The sequence below is a fragment of the Alligator mississippiensis genome, chromosome 1 (genome assembly GCF_030867095.1).
Source record: "Alligator mississippiensis isolate rAllMis1 chromosome 1, rAllMis1, whole genome shotgun sequence".
Classification (NCBI taxonomy): Eukaryota; Metazoa; Chordata; order Crocodylia; family Alligatoridae; genus Alligator; species Alligator mississippiensis.
Genome location: NC_081824.1, coordinates 228834613 through 228849775, shown reverse-complemented (window position 1 = coordinate 228849775; position 15163 = coordinate 228834613). Strand labels below are relative to the sequence as shown.

At 45.1% G+C, this 15163-nt stretch overlaps 1 long non-coding RNA gene across 2 annotated transcripts in view; it reads left to right on the top strand.

Annotated features, from left to right (window-relative positions):
- The first annotated feature begins 317 nt into the window (after window positions 1-317).
- LOC132247659 (uncharacterized) overlaps window positions 318-15163 on the top strand; it is an 86591-nt gene continuing 71745 nt past the window's right edge. Inside the window, exon 1 of one of the 2 annotated variants that reach the window (XR_009458931.1) lies at window positions 318-787. This is a non-coding gene — a long non-coding RNA (uncharacterized LOC132247659). The remainder of the gene's footprint in view (window positions 788-15163) is intronic. The other variant, XR_009458930.1, reaches the window with a different exon arrangement.

Genomic DNA, 15163 nt, shown 5'->3' with positions numbered 1-15163 from the left:
ATTCAACAGAGCAATGTTTGAGCAGTTATACCTGTATTAATCCAAAATAGCTATACTCAGTGGAGTTTCTCCAGCCTTGCATTGGTGTAATTAACACAAGCATTTGGCCAGGTATTCTATGCTAAAGAAGATACATATTAAGAAATAAATGGAGCAGGAAGGCAATGATGTAAGGCTGGAAAAAAAAAAAGCATCCCACATTTGTAGTCAGCTTTTGGCTGACACTTATTAACAGACTTTAGACCTGGGCATAGAGCTTTAGGTCACCATGCATGAGGCGGAGTCCTAGCTGCTGTGCTTGAATTCCACACGTGCCTTGTTTTCCTGCACAGCTTACCACTACCCTCCTTGGGGACAGATGCTCCTCAGGCTGCAAGTCTCCTATGCCACGAGGGAGCTGAGTGTTCTGATGGGGTGAGCATTAATAAGCTAAGCTTCCCATTAACACAGTCGTATCCTCAGTGAAGTCACCAACACCCCTCAAGCCCACCACAGTTTATCCAAAGCAATGGAAAAATGCTTTTAACTGCCAAGGATGCTGTTAATAGACCTGTGACAAACCCCTGCAACTCCACTGGACTTCTGGAAAGTGCTACAAATAAAAAATCTATGGACTGGAAGGTCTGAAGAGGCCATTGCAATCATCTGGTCTGATCTCCTACAGAAACCAGGCTGAAGAATTTCACCCAGCAATTCCTGCAGTGGTCAAACTAGAATGCATCTTTGAGAGAGGCATTTCAACTCAATTTAATACTTCCAGACACTGAAGTATCCATCACATCCCCAGGTAGGTTGTTCAAATGGTTAATCACCTTCCCTGTTTAAAACTTGTGTGGTGTTTCCCTGTGTACTGTTCCTCAGCATACCACACATGACACCCAGCGATCGCACACAGGGTGTGTATAGAGGATAGCAAAAGGCAAAATTTTGACTTGGTTTGTCTGCCATAGGTGAGAAATATATTTCTGCTCCCTAATACTATAGTCAGTCCTGTGTGACTGAGCTGGGACTGGATCAATAATAGCCAGTACTTCTCATATCTTCTCAAGTGAGCTGTTGCTTGCAAAAGCTTATGCATTTCTTCATTAGGTAGTCTAAGGGCAAGGATTTCTTAGAGTGATATCTTTTATTGTGATATGTAGATATATATAGATAAGCACACAAACTTTGGTTAGTGTTTAAGGTACAAATATACCCTGTCTTCTACTTGACTTCAGACTAAGATGGCTAACTATGTCTATCTTTTATTGGACCAACTCCATAGTTGGGATACGGTTAGGCAAGCTTTTGAATGCAAGACATTCTTCAACAGGTTTGATGGGCAACTCTGCCCTGCCTTCTGTCTGACTTCAGACAAACAGGGCTAACTACCTTCCTCTTGATAGACCATGCTTTTACCTCAGTCAACAGGATCAAAGGGGCACCTAAAAAATAAGCAGACATGATTAAACATAGAAAAAGAATCTTTCTGAAGTCACTTCGCACTGCCTTCAGCCTCTATACCCAGTGCTTAGAAACTGGGACTCGGATCACTCTGTCAGTTCTGAACTTGGTCTGGGCAGAGTAAATTTATTCCTGATGGGAATAGTTAGCCCAAAGGCCCAGCAATGTGGGAGGGGGGAGGCCCCTTACAAAACCCCTTCAAAGCCCTTTTCCTCCAGCCAGTAAAGGACTGCATGTGCACAACCTCCAAACTCACTTCTGGTGTTTCTTCCTAGACTATCAGAGTAGCCATGTATGTTCAAACATACTAGCCAGGTCTACTGAAAGGGTGGTAGTCCACCTCCCACCCTGAAGGGATAGGATCTGTCAGATTTGGGCTGGGGTCTAAGTGAGGATCAGTACCTCCTGGGTATTATCATCCATGCAATGTAAGTAGATGTACAGCAGCCAAACTCTGGATCAGAGACCTACACAGACAACTTACAAACTTAACTTGGGAATCTGGTAGCAGTTCCTTGGCTGACAAAAATGCCTGTACGTCCCCTTTAATAGTATGGTGTTTGCATTCCTATGGGCATCTTCATGAGTAGCCCATACAACACCTCAGGCCTCCTGGCCTGTCATCTTGGGATTATGGGGTGATTATAGTGGAATGCAATATCAAAACTGAAGGCTAGGTATCCAGGGCTGCTGCCCTAGGTGTGTGTGGGGTGGGGGTGGCAGGGGAGGTGCAAAAGCAGCCATGGCTACAGAGGCAGCTGGCACTACAGTCAGTACGGCAGGAGCTGGTACTGCTCTGGGTGCCACACAGCCATCCCAGGCATGGAGCTGTCAGCTCTGGTGGGGTGGGCCTTCTACTTTTATGATTTGCCTAAGCCAAACAGAAGCATGGCTGGTACCATGGCAGCCCACCTTCACTCCAAGAATTGAGCCACATAGTTGAGAAACTGCCCAGGAAATTGTCTCACAGAAACCTCAGCAGTTAACCTTAATGCTCATGATTGGCTCCTTAAAAAAAAACAAAACAAAACAAAAAAACCCCAAAACCCCATGCTACAGTAGCCTGTAGTAACAACCCCAAATGCCACATGTTACCATCTCTTAGTGACACCTCTGCAGTTTACTACAGCTGAAAAACTGGATCAGAATGTCTGCTGCAGTAAACTGGAGATGCTGAATTAAGCTATATTGTTTAAAACAGCCAAGTATCTAATGTTATATTTTTGTAAATTCCAGGTACCCAAAAAACTCATTTAACCAATACAAAGAGGCTTCCAGTAAAGATTTCTGAAAGATTATTCCCATCCCTACTGCCACCCCCATTCTCTCCCTCTTTGAAAAATGCTATGTGCTGTCCAGACCTGCTGGCCAATGCAGGAAAGAAGACCACCACAGTCACATTTACTATCTTCCTGCAGTGGCCAGCTGCTATGCTGCCGAGTCCCTTTGGACTGGTCCAGTACAATGTCTGTCCAGGACCCTTAACCAATCTCTATCTGAGCTCTCAGGAGGTTCTCCTACCTGATGAAATGCTGAATACCAATGTTCCCTAGCTGTTGATAAGGTCTTTCATGAATCCTTAGGTTTCTGACTCTTTTAGGCGTGCATGGCCCTCCAGGGCTATCTTGGTCTGTGCTCATAGTTTTAACCACTGTGACAGCTTGTATTGGTAGGGCACACAGCTTGGGTTGGATGCTGCTAGGGCAACAACCTGTTGACTATTTCTAGTACTTGGACATTACACTGTTTAACTTTTAAAGTGCTCCGACTAGGGGAATGTCTGTTTTGAGAACCGTGTTTCAAGACCCTGATGATAGTGTGCCCAGCTGACCATTACTCTGGGTGGGCTTCAGTGCGCAGGCAGGTGTCCATCTGGTGACAAACATTTTTACCTCTATGGGTGGAGAGGCAGTTGAGTAGCAGGTCTGAAGGGATCTGTGTCACCTGAATGGTGAGCTTAGGTACCTGAAGAAACAGAAGGGCACCAAAGCACCTTTTAAGTAACAGGACCTAGTCTGTTTCTAACTCTGTAGATGACCTGTTCCTTCTGCAGTGGTTTCCCTCCCACCTGCTCCCTTTTTTGCCCTGTCCATTTGAACTATAAGCTCACTGGGCCAGAGATGGTTTCTCACCCTGTATACTACAGCACAGGACACGGTGGAGCCATCTAGCACTCTAGCACAGTGGAGCCATCTAGCACTAGCCATCACTAATGCTTTTCATCTTAGAGCCACCAGAGGTGGTTGACCTGCTCTTTCTGCAGTGATTCCCCTCCAACCTACTCTCTCTTTCAACCATAGGTGCAACAGGGTCCGGCCCTTAGTTTCAATCTGGCTTATTCTTTCTATGAGTTGTCCCCTTCAGAGAAAGCGTAGCTGATACCACTCTAAGGCAGCATAACTAGTGTATGTAGAATGAAAGGTGGAGACTGGGAGAACTTACAGAGAGTTTACAGAGCAGATGTTAAGTATATAATGAATGTAGTCAGTTTTTATTTTCAAGTATATCCAAAGTGAAGCCTGCAAGAGAATGGCTAGGATATGTAGGAAAGCCATGGAGTAAAATCCATTATGGAGAATAAGAAGAGAGTTACTTGCATTAGGTCTTCAGAGGGGAAGTTGGGGAGGTGCTACCTCACAGCTAATGACTCCAGGTAATAAAAACAAGTAATTTGGCTGTATTAAAAACCATTTGCTTGAACTTATCCAGCTTATCAAGAAGTCCTGCACTGCCCTTATTTACTCCTCTGCTGAGCTGTGTGTCAGATGCTATGAAAGGCAGTTTTATATTCATTTCTAGATCATTGATAAAAAGGTTGAATAGCAGCAGACCTAGTACTGATCCCTGCAGACCCCCATAGAAATGTCACCAGTCCATGATGCTTCCTTGCTGGTGACTTTTAAGAACTGGCTAAGCAACAGATCTCAAAGTCTATTTAATATATACTTTATTGATCTTGTATTATGTAAATATTTTATATAATATCATGAAAAGCCCCTACAAGAGATTTTTTTTACACTTTCACAGTTATGATTATTAACCAAATCTATCTTCAAAGAAGGAAATAAATCCTTCCCTCCCTTGTCCCCCTCCCCCCCCCCCCGACCTTGTTTCCATAAAGTCATGTTGACTGGTACTAATTACATTCCCATCCTTGAGTTCTTCTTTAAAAAAATCTTCTGTATCATCCTATTATTTTGCTTGGAATTGATCAACCTTTTGTTACTTGGATCACCGTGTTTTCCACTCCAAATTCAGGCACAACATTAACATTCTTCCACCCTTTCTGGAATTGTCCTGGTGTTCCAAGATTTATGAACAATTAGCATGCTAGACATTTTTTTAGCCAACTATTTTAGGACTCTTGGATAATTTGTCTGAGGCTGTTGAACAGAACTGGAAAGCACATCCTCATCTTCATGTGATAGAAATACCTTAATCTATTTTGCTACAAATAGAAAATAGAAATATTCAATGTTTCTGCCTTTTTTATTAAAATCTGTATCATATCTATTTAATAATGGTTATGGCATTGCTAGGTTGTCCTTTATTCCTAATATATTTAAAAGCTTCCTTCTAATTGTCCTTTTCCCAGCTAGCCATAGACTTTTCCATTATATCTTTAGCTTCCCTTATCAATTTTCTATCCTTTATGATTTCTAAATTTAACATTTGTTGCCATATTTTCCATTTTTCTCATTTATTAGTGTTCTATTTACATATTGTTTTCTAATTGCTACCTTCAGTTAGCCTCTGAACAAGGATGATATTTTTAAATAAGATGGTCCTTTTTCTTGATTTAAAGAATCATGGTTTAATGACCATCTCATGAATTCTCAACTCTCAATTTTCATTTACTTTTTTGTCTATTTTTTCCTCCATTCTAGTTCATTTTGGCCTTTATTGCCCTTAGCTTTGGAAAATTTAGCCCTTGAGGTACCAAGTATATCTATTTTCCATTTCTCTTGCTTGTTATGTATATTAGTGGGTGGGGCTGGCTTTGTTTGTCCTTACTGAAGGAAATCGGGTCCTGATCTCTAGTCCCTAGGAAACGATCATCTTCCAGTCCAGTGAGAATTTCCTCTTTATCTATCACAATGAGGCCAAAAACTAGACTTACCTCAAGTTGGTTACATTATCTTTTGCGTTAAAAGATCATCATGTGTCGTATTTAGAAATCATAATGTTGTTTTGCTATTTCCTTTATAGACCCTCCAGTATATTTCCTTCAAATTGAAGGCTCTGGTAACAGTGCCATTTTTCTTTACACATTTAAGGAATAATCTCACCCTGCTCTCTCTAGATTAACTACCTCCAACAGACTACCCCACCCTCAGGCTGTCTGAGTTATCATCACAACAAGCTATTGATTATTAGCTAGTAACAACAGCAATAAAGTTGCACAGCACCAACTTATAAACTTATAAAGAAAGTAACTTTCTACACAAGGGATGTATAAACAGGTTGTTTGTCCTATGGCAGACTTTTGCTCCCTGAGGACCCCCTCAACCAGTCCGTACAAATGAAATGGTCTTTAAAAAAACAAACGAGCAAACAAAATCCTGTCATCCTGCCCCACACACGGGGAGGGGGCCCCTATGGCTCTGGCTCTAACACAGCAGTCTGGTCTCTTTATGAAGCCAGCACTTCAGCTCACCACTTGTCTCTGGCTCACAACTATTCCCTCACAGTTTGCTGCCCTGCTGTTCTCCCTGCAATTTTAAAGCTCCCAATGAGCCACCCCTTTATCAGCAGCCTCCCCACAGCTGCATCTACTCAGCAGGGCTGGCTGCCCCTTCTTAAGGGTACAGGGCACCCTGTTATAGGATGATTAACTAGTGGAATTCCTTGCCAGGACATTATCCCTGAAGCCAAGAGCTTTGTATATTTAGCAGGCAGGCTTGCATTTTCTGTTTGTGTACTAGGGACAAACTCGCATCAAAGTCAGGGGAGCTTTACTGAGCCACACCAGTGAAGTTTGGATGATAAATATATACCCACAGCTACATGACATGAAGTTACATTTTTAAAGGGATATAAAACCTCCTGCTTTTAAGTGTAAAACATAGGTTGAGTTTGGGGGGGGGGGGGGCTAAGAAAAACAACTCCTTTGGACATATTATTATTACATCAGTGTTCACTACTGAGTTTCTTGCACCTTTTTTTTTTTGATGTACCTTGGGCTGGCCACTTTCAGAGATCCTGGACTAGCTAGACTAGTTGTTTGATCCAATAGGATTTCCTATATTCCTAGACATAATTCTACCTCTAACCTATTCAGGGTGCCTAATCTATGACAGTCGGTGTGCCAGGGTCTCCACTTCTATAATAAGCCTTGTGGCGAGAACACTAGCAGCTAAATTAATCATAGTATTCAACAAGATAGTCACAAGAGCAGGGGCAGGCAATTATTTCAGGCGAAGGGCCGCTTATTGAGTTGTGGCAAGCCATTGAGGGCTGCATGACAGGCAGCCAGAGGCAGATGACTATTAATTTTCTAAATTTGTTAGGGGCCCCGTGGGCTGGATAGAATGGCCTGGTGGGCCACATCTGGCCCACGGGCTGCATTTTGCCCACGCCTGCACTAGAGGCTTTAGGAACAGTGGGACAGGAAGTAGAGCTGAGTAGTGGGCTGGATCTCCCCATGGGCCTGATCCAAAGAACTTGGAAAGCAATTTGTGACTTTCCATTCACTTTCCTCCACTCTGGATCATACCATCCATGACCCTGGTATAACTGATACATTGCATTCAGCCATGAGTTGGCTAGCACATAACTGTTATCCACTCTCTGTTCCTGTAGCACAACTATACAGAAAGTGATGGTTCGAGAGGCAGTCTGATCATTTGGAGGTGGCATGAATTTGTAATTCGGGACATGCAGGTTCAGTCCCTGGCTCTAGCACAAACATTCTGGGTAATTTTGGACAAATCAAGTCATCTCTCCAGTCTAGGTCCCTTGAGGCAGGGACTGGCAACCTTTTGCCTGTGCAGGCTGTTTTCTGTGATTTGGACTCAGCCACAGGCTACAAGTCTCTGCTCCCTCCCTCTCCCCCCGCAAGCAGCCAGCTGCCTGGGCTTGCTTACCCTTGCCACTGATCTCCTACCCTCTGCAGCAAGGCTAAGCATGGTCATGGTAGAGAAGCAGGCTCTGCATCAGAGGAAGCTCTGTGGAGGGGATGGGTGGCACAGTGTAGCTCTGTGCCATCAATCCCCCATGTCAGATTGGATCTTTGCAGACTGGATTGGATTTAGTTGCTTGAAAACAAAGAAATTGTATACTTAATTACAGTGGGAATTAAGTACTTTTAAGGCTCTGGGCCTCTGAGACTTAATTTACCTGCTGTGAGATGGGTTAGTACAACTTCCTGTCATCTGCCCTTTGTCTTTATTTTTCCTGTAGACTGTAACTACTTTGGGTGGGAATTATCTTGCATCATGTTGATGCACAGGACCAAGCAGAAAAGGGTTTTGAAGCTTGTCAACATGGGGAAATTGACCAGAATAAAATATTCCAATACCTATTCTGGAATCACTCCCTGTGTGGACACCCCTATTCTGATTTAGACTAATCGAAAATGGAAATGAATCACCCTAACTAGCTAGGAGAAGACTTTTATTGTGGAATTAGTATGTATATAGGCAGCTGTTTTGAAATTGCTCTTATATACAGACTCTACTTTATTCTGGAATAACTTTTCCATGTAGAGACTTTAGCTGGGGACCATAGTTGCAACTCTAACAATGATAGGGTGGATTGGCTCATCTAAAGGTCTTTTCAGTCTCTGAATTTGAAAGCTAAGGTTGTGAAATTAATTCAGACAGGTTCAGAAAGGTCAAAACAGAGCAAGGATACATAGTTGTTGTGTGATGGATCTTGGTTCTTAAACCCATTCATTAAAGTAAAGGCTATTTATCCAGCATCCTGTAAAAAATGAGCCAAAGAGAGGGAATACAAAAATGTATAGATTCCCTGACCTGCTTGCACTCTTCAGTTAATGAAAATGCTGGGGAAGGGGTACTGTTGAGAGCTGGCTGTGCCATGGAAAGGTGACCCCCAAAGCCTAGCGGACACTATATTCTATCAGGCTGCAGAATATTTCTTTGTTCATAATAGGTAAAAAAAAATTTAAAAGCACTTGAGCAACCTAGGAGGAGCCCTCCCTCTCTTTCCTCCCTGCCTCCGTTTTCATAAAATACTCTGAGCACATACCTCATGCCAGCTCACCAGCCGGTATGTGGAGTGTGAGATTTTAATAGTGATACCAATGCACAGTTTGCCCACTAATCTTTTCACTCCTTCTCTGACAAACTTGTATATAAAATCTGTGCTGTATGTTGCACTTTTATCCCATAAACGACTGCTTTACAGGCTAGTTTTCACAAATGCTGGCTAGATCCCAGCCACCCTTTCAGTAGGGGAAGGAAATGTGTTAAAGTCTCCGAGTGGCTGTGGTGCTTACGTTGAAACTGTTGTGATGGTGTTCAGAGTGATTGATGCTTGAGACCAAGAAAAGACCATTAGATGGTAACTGCAGCCTGTGGTAAGAGGCCTTTAACTCCCTGATTGGGAAAAAGTATTACTTTATTGTTTGCCTCTATAGGGCATGTCTGTGTTGCTGTGGTCATATGCTCTGGTTGAGATAGCCTCTTGCACCTTCCATACCTGGAGATTCTGTGGGGTGCCCCTCTGTCCCTGCACTTGGGCCTTTGGTTTCTAGTGTGCCTGAGATAGCTGCTGGGGATGACTCTGGAGTGGCTTCACTGGCATATCTCTGGATGTGGAGCAGGTGGACAGGCTATAGTTGGAATCGTCCTTGCTGGGGCATTCTGCTGGTATGTGATTTAGACATGGCCATGCAGCCTTGGCTAAAGTAATATTAAGACCACTGTCTTACATGTCCAGTTCTTAAGTAAAAAAAATGAGATACCAACAGAAACCACTGACAAATAGGGTGACCACCCATCCCTAATTGGGCAGAACAGTCCCAGAATGGGAATATCAAGTCCTGGTCCCAGGCTGCGTGACCCCAGGACAGCATTTGTCCTGGATTTGCAGTATTGTGCAGGGATCTGGGTTTTCCTTTCACCACAGAACACTGCAGGAAATGGCAGGTTTCCCCTTGCAAGCTGGCAGCATTCTAGCCACAGAAGACACAGGGGGCACCATGTGAATGTGTGTGCCAGCACACACGTGCATGTGGCCAGAGATACAGCCAGGCAGTGTGGAGAGCAGCTCCCTGCAGGTAAGTCTGTGGGGGTGCAGATTGAGGCCCCCCACAGTAAGGGAGGGTGTGAGGCTGGGACCCACCACTATACACACTCCTGGGAGAGGCATGGAGGGGTGTGTGCTGGCCAGATCTGTGCATAGGGCAGGTGTGGACTGCCTACTGCAGCCTTGGGGCTGCTATTCTCCCCACAGGAGGCCCACGCTGGCTGCACTGCCATGGAGAGGTGCCCTCTGCCTCGCAGGCAAACAGTGGGCCCTGCGGCTGGTGTGGGGCTCCCAAGGGAAAAGGAGCAGGGTGGGGAGACCCAAGGCCTCAGCAGGAAGCCCTCATCTGCCCCTGCTCTGTTTAGTGCTGCTTCAGCTGTGCTGTTAGCAGCAGCAGGGGTGAGGGGAGGGGCAGGTGGGTATGTGTCCCAACTTTCCAGTTTGAAAAGGTGGTCACCCTACTGACAAATGTGAATGAAACATGGAATTTTTTTCCTTCAGTAGCTAAAAAAGCATGAGGTAAAACTGGATGACCCGCAGATTCATAGATTCATAGATTGTAAAGCTGGAAGGGACCTCAGAAGATCATCAGGTCCAGCCCTCCTGCACCAAGCAGTAAAGACAACTGGGGTCAGGTGACCCCAGCAAGGTGACTGTCTAGTCTCCTCTTGAAGGTTTCCAGGGTAGGTAATTGCTCTGGAGGAGCTTATTCCACAGTCTGGACACTCTAACTGTGAGGAAGTTTTTCCTAGTGTTGAGCCTGAAATGGTTTTCCAGGAGTTTTTGGCCATTTCTCCTAGTTTTCCCTAAGGGTGCCCTGGTGAACAGTTGTTCACCGAGCCCTTGATGTAGTCCCCTGATGTAGCAGTAAGCTGCTACCAGGTCACTGCTCAGCCTTCTCTTTTTCAGGCTGAAGAGTCCCAGGTCCCTCAGCCTTTCCTCCTACGGGTTGCCAATGCAAGTGTTTGATCATATGGGTGGCCCTTCTCTGGACTATCAAGCTTTACCAAGTCCTTGTTAAAGTGTGGCTCCCAGAACTGGACGCAGTACTCCAGCTATGCAGGAGTCTCACCGATGCTGAGTAGAGCAGAAGAATAATTTCCTTGGTTTTGCTGGAAATGCATCAATTGATGCATGCCAGAGTATTATTTACCCTGCTGGCTACAGTGTTGCACTGCCAGCTCAAATTCATACTGTGGTCTATTATTAGTCCCAGGTCCCTTTTGTTTGTTGCGCTAGTCAGTTTGGCACCATCAAGCCTGTATGTGTATAGGGGATTGTCTATCTCCAGGTGGAGCACTTTACATTCCTCAATGTTGAACTTCATCTGGTTCTGACCCGCCCAACTTGCTAGCCTATCTAGATCCACCTGTATCTGTAGCCTATCTTCAAGCATGACCATGTTTCTCCATATCTTGGTGTCATCCACAAACTTGGCCAGTGAGCTCTTCACTCCCACATCCAAATCATTGATAAAGATGTTGAACAGTACTGAACCAAGCACTGACCCCTGTGGGAGACCGCTGGACTCTTCTCGCAAGGACAACACAGATCCATTCATTTCAACTCTCTGGGTCCTACCCCACAGCCAGCTTCATACCCACCTAACTGTCTCACAGTTAAGCCCACAATCCTCCAATTTTGTCATGGGAACATTGTGGGATATCAGATTGAAGGCTTTTTGGAAATCAAGTGTCTACCTCTTCTCTTATCCAGGTGGTGAGTTACCTGACTGTAAAAGGAGATGAGGTTGATAAGGCAAGACCTGCCCGTGATGAAGCCATGCTGGCTGTTGTTCAGAATCCTACCTTCTGGAAGCCTATCACATATAGATTCCTTAATTAATTTTTCCAGGATTTTCTGAGGGATAGAAGTTAGGCTAATAGGCCTATAGTTACCTGGGTCCTCCCTCTTCCCCTTCATGAAGATGGGCACAACTTTGGTCCTCTTCTAGTCCTCAGGGGCCTCTCTGAAGCACCACAAGTTTTGGAAGAGTTTCACCAGGGGTTCCACGATGACTGTGGCCAGCTCCTCAGCACTCTTGGATGGAGTTCATCCGGTGCTGCTGACTTATATATGTCTAATTTCTTTAATTGAGTTCTACAGCAATAGTAGTCAGGCAGTCATTCCTGCCCTGTTCATTCTATACCCTATCTGGCATGATTTTTCCCTTGGCCCAGTGAAATGCCAAGGCAAGTAGTCATTCAGGAGTTCAGTTTTCTCCTAAGTGCCGGTAACCAGCTGTCCTGAATTGCTGAGCAATGGCCCCACACTCCCATTTGTTTTCTTCCTCTTCCCTATATCCCTAAAGAACCCAGATCGGTTTCCCACTTCGATCCAGCCAAAGTGGCTCTGAAGCATTTATCTTCTTGAAACTTGGCAGGCTTTGTGGCCTCACCAGGGCCTACCACCCCTGTTGTTTTCACCCCACTGTCCTGTAACACATAGACATGACATGAGTTTTGCTTTCAAGAATTTGGGGTGCGGTTTCCCCTGAACCCCTGCACCGATCTTCTTGAATCTTGGCAGGATTCATGCTCTCAGCAAAGGCTACCCACCCCCCACCCAGCAAGTTATAGATATTTCATTGATTCCCCATTATACCCTACAGCTGGATCTCCAAGCCTAACAAAGCCAGCACTTCGATCTGGACATGCTGCTTCAGACACCGAAGCATTTGAAGCCTCTCCAGATCCGAATCATGGTCTGAAGACTCGCACAGCCCTACTGTCTCGATGTTTAGCCCATAGGCTATAATGGGGAAAACCAAAAATGCCTATAACTTTTTGTCATTTCTGGCCTGATTTGGATGAAACTTGCAAGGATGGTAGCTCCTTCTGAGGTCATGAAGCCTGCCAAGTTTCAAGGAGATGGGGCAGGGGTTTCTGGGAAACTGCACCTAAAGCTGCCAACAAGCAAAACTTGTGACGCGTGACTGTGTGTGTGTGTGTGTGTGTGTGTGTGTGTGTGTGTGTGTGTGTGTGTCTGAAGGCGCAGCTGTTTTTCCCTCCGGCCCCCAGAGCACTGGGATTGGAAGGGAGCTCAGGGAAGGATCACAGTCACTGGCCAGCTACACATGTCAATATCGGAGCAGTCCTTCCCCCCTCTTTCCACTCCCTCTCCTTATTTTCTGCTTCCCTGCAAGAAAGCCCATCTTCGAAACTTGAAATGTTTCAAAACTTTCAAAATGTTTCTAGTGCCCTTGTTTCATTTCAAGGTTATTTCGAAGCCTTTCCTTTCATTTTGATTTTGCTGTTTTGAGCTTGAAACGAGTCAAAACAGCATTGAAACGAAACAAGCAATGAAATTTTGCACAGCCCTAGTAGACATGCCCACTGGGCACGTCTAAATGAAACATTTACAATGGAGCTCACTAACTAGCTCTGCAGTAAACTTCTTGACGTCTACATGTGCATCCCTATTAGGCTACAGGAAACTAATAAATTCCACAGCAAGGTAATACTTGTAAATACAAGTACTACCTTGCTGCAGAGTTTTTTATGTGTAGCCGTGCACATGTAGATGTTGTCCTGGCTGGCTGGCTGGCTGGGGAATGAGGGTGCTTCATTGTGAGGGTTGCCTGTTAGCTAGCCCTGCACTGACGCACCCTTGGGCCCCAGCCAGCCCATCTGCAGCATGTTGAGCCCTGTCAGAGCAGCCCCAGACTGGCAGGCAGAACCCCAGGGCCCTCTGCCAGCCAGGGATTCTCTGACAAGGCTCCACATGCTGTGCATGAATAAACTTTGGAGCTGATTGCTCTGGAGTTAATTGGTCCCAGGGGCATATTCAAGCCTTGCACCTGGGAGCAAAAAACTCCAGAGCAATAACCTCCAGAGTTTATTCATGTGCACTCATTGCACATGTAGATGCGCCCTCTTCCACATTCATCAGGGGGTGCATCTACACATGCACTTTACTACTGAGTAAATCATCACAGTTTACACATGCATCAGTAATAGGGCACAGTAAATTAATTAACTCTGCTGTAGGATAGTATTGTCCCCAACAGTCCTATCCTATGGTGGAGTTAATTAATTTACTGTTGGGGACAGTACTATCCTACAGTGGAGTAATTACATGTGCTCAAACGTGTAGACTGTGACAGGGGCTGGTTGGGGCTTGAAGATGCTACAGTGTGGGGGCTGCCTGCTGCCTAGCCCTGCACTGTAGTACCCTTATGCCCCAGCCAGCCCCTCTGCTACCTGACACTGCCACCCAGAACTGACCCACTGGGGCTGCTCTGTCCTGGCTCAAACTGCTGCAATCCCAGGTGCACATCAGGGTTTGAATTACACTTTGACTCTTGGCGGGTCTGCAAAAAAAAATTGGCTGGAGTTGGGGTTGGGCGCACGGGCACCCACCAGCAATGTGGGGCTGGGGCCAGTGGTGGTGGCAGCCAGAAGGTGCCACTGTCTGGGCTACTTAGAACGGCATGGGGTGGACCGGGGGCTATGCATGGTGGTGCATAAGCTCTGGGGTGTTGGGGGTCAGGGGAAGGGGAAGGGGTGCTGACCAGCCCATGAGGGCAATCATCTCTTATGGGGGGGCTCAGCAGCTTACTCTTGTGTGAATTGGGCAAGAGTTTATTGCATCAGGTTAATTGTACATGGAAAGCAGGGTCTGATAGTGAAAAGCCATTCACTGTTATCATCCATACTAGGAGACCAACCAAAAAACTTGAAGATAGTGTACAATGCCTATTAGGAATGTGGGAAATTTTGAACACTGGCTCTAGGATTTTCACTCCCTACCTTCTTATTTTTCAGTAGAGTTGGTCTTTTGTTCTAGAAAGGCCTAAAAAGCTTGCAGCCTGCCTATTTAAATACCTGCCTCCATCACTACAATTCCTATGAGTAGAGGGACTCAAGCTGCAGTTTTCTCAGGATATTTGTGGAAGCTGCTGACAGGGTTTTCTCCTTGAAGGGCTTGAGTTGAGAATTTGGTCTCCAAACATGCTGTACAATGTCCTAACTCTAATCCATGCAGTTGGTCCAATAAAAGGTATCACCCGCAAATATCCTCGCCTCTGGCATAATTACTGAACCATCTTGGCTACATCACTCCAATGCTACTAAATCTAGTACCTTCAGAGCATGCTCTACAGATGTGTTGGGTATAGCAGGGTGTGAAAAGGGAGTTCTTTGGATTATTATCACTGGCTGGCTATTTTCCAGTTCTGGGAAAGCTGTTATGTTTTATTTTGTCACATGTACTTAGTAATTCATTGTCTGCAAGATTAAAATTCAGCCAGTCGAGGAATTCAGGATTCTAATATACACTTCATTCCAAGTGTACCAGGGTACTCCAAGTCTCATTTATCATTGGACCCATTGGTTTTGCTTCTTAAGGCAACAGTCTCCTAGAAAAGACATTGGGAAGGAGAAAAACAAAAATATGCTAATAATAATAATGCTTGGTAACCTGTCCATATCCTACACCACTCTTGGACCTAATCATTTAAATCTTGACAGGTCTGTTGATCATGTTAACTGAAAAAAGGCAATCT